Source organism: Hippocampus bargibanti, linkage group LG20 (genome assembly GCF_051943395.1).
Source record: "Hippocampus bargibanti isolate YZ-2025 linkage group LG20, ASM5194339v1, whole genome shotgun sequence".
Lineage (NCBI taxonomy): Eukaryota > Metazoa > Chordata > Actinopteri > Syngnathiformes > Syngnathidae > Hippocampus > Hippocampus bargibanti.
The window spans coordinates 2811688-2813457 of NC_142753.1; positions in this window are offsets into that span (position 1 = coordinate 2811688).

The following is a 1770-nucleotide window of genomic DNA, read 5'->3' on the forward strand; positions in this document are numbered from 1 at the left end:
ACGCGGAGTAAGGGGCTCCCCTGGCAAAAGGGGGAAAGAAGGTGCACCCGAAGCTCCAGGCAGAAATTCACCAGGGACGCAGAGTGGCTGACCGAGTATTAACTCTGCCGGAGCGGCGTTAAGGTCTTCTTTTGGGGCCGAACGTAACCTGAGCAGGACCCACGGAAGCCGGTCGACCCAGTTGCCGTCCGATAGTGCGGCCCGTAGCGCTGCTTTAAGTGAGCGGTGGAAACGTTCACACATCCCGTTAGCCTGCGGGTGGTAGGCCATAGTGCGGTGTACCTGCACACCCAAGGACTGCGCCATGGCTGACCAGACCTCGGACACAAACTGGGAGCCTTTGTCCGAAGTGATATCGGATGGCGTGCCGAAACGTGCGACCCATGACGACAGAAATGCGCGGGCGATATCTGCCGAGGTCGTGGAGGACAGGGGGACTGCTTCCGGCCACCTAGTGGTCCGATCGACCATAGTGAGGAGATGTGTGCAACCCTGCGAAGGAGGGAGGGGCCTGACTAGGTCCACATGGACGTGGTCAAATCTGCTGGCCGGAATCGGAAAAGTTTCCAGGTTTGCCCGGGTGGTCCTGTGGACTTTGGCGCGCTGACATGCCACGCATGCAGCTGCCCACTTCCTAACGTCCTTTCGTAACTCGGCCAGACAAACTTGGCCCCAAGTAGTTTGACTGACGCCCGGACGCCAGGGTGTGAGAGGGAATGGATTGAATCAAAAATTCGCAGACGCCAATACTGCGGAACCACGGGATGAGTGCGACCCGTAGACACATCTCAGAGGAGACCGGGACCCCCTTCACACACTGCTACCTCCTCAAGTTTCAGGGCTTTTCCTACTGCCTTGAGTTCGTGGATGTCCGGATCCTCAGATTGGGCGGTGGCCATCTCTGAAAAATCCACCCCGAGCTGGACTGGACACACGATCGCACGTGACAAGCAATCGGCCACAGGGTTACATTTGCCGGCCACGTGCTAAATGTCTGTCGTGAATTCCGAAATGGCCGCTAAATGCCGTTGCTGTGGGGCCGACCACGGTTCAGTCACCTTCGACATGGCGAATGTGAGTGGTTTGTGATCCACATATGCGGTGAACCGGCGCCCCTCAAGGAGGAAACGAAAATGGCGCGTTGCAAGATAGAGTGCTAACAACTCTCTGTCGAAAACACTATACTTGCGTTTGTTATTTTGCAGCTTCCGACTGAAAAATGCAAGGGGCTGACATTCGTTCTCCACAAGCTGCTCAACCATTGCCCCTACGGCTGTCACGGCACTCGAGGATAGAAGGCAGGACTCGAGTGACGAAGGAAGGTGGGAAGGTTTGGATCCGAAATACACGGCGAGACAGATATCCAGGAAAAAAGTCTTTACTGAGACACGCATGCAAAATAATAAACAGGGGCAGGTAAATGACGGCAACTGACAATAACAGACCTGACGGCAAGGTAGTCGCGAGAGTAGCTTCCAGAATTCTCCGACGGAGACGGTAATGCGCGATCAGCATATATAGTCAGAAGGCACAATCAGTAAATGACAAACAGCTGTGGGAGCCCAGGTGAGTGATGATGGGAGGGGCCGTCTCCAGGGAGCAGTGGAGGAGGTGACGGGAGGGGCGGGGCGCGCCCAGGACGGCGACGAGATGTGACAGTGCCCCCCCCCCCTCAACGGACGCCTCTTGGCGGACCACCAGGTTTGGATGGGTGAGCCGCATAGAACGCCCGGGTGAGAGATGGGTCGAGGATCCAGGAACGTGGAACCC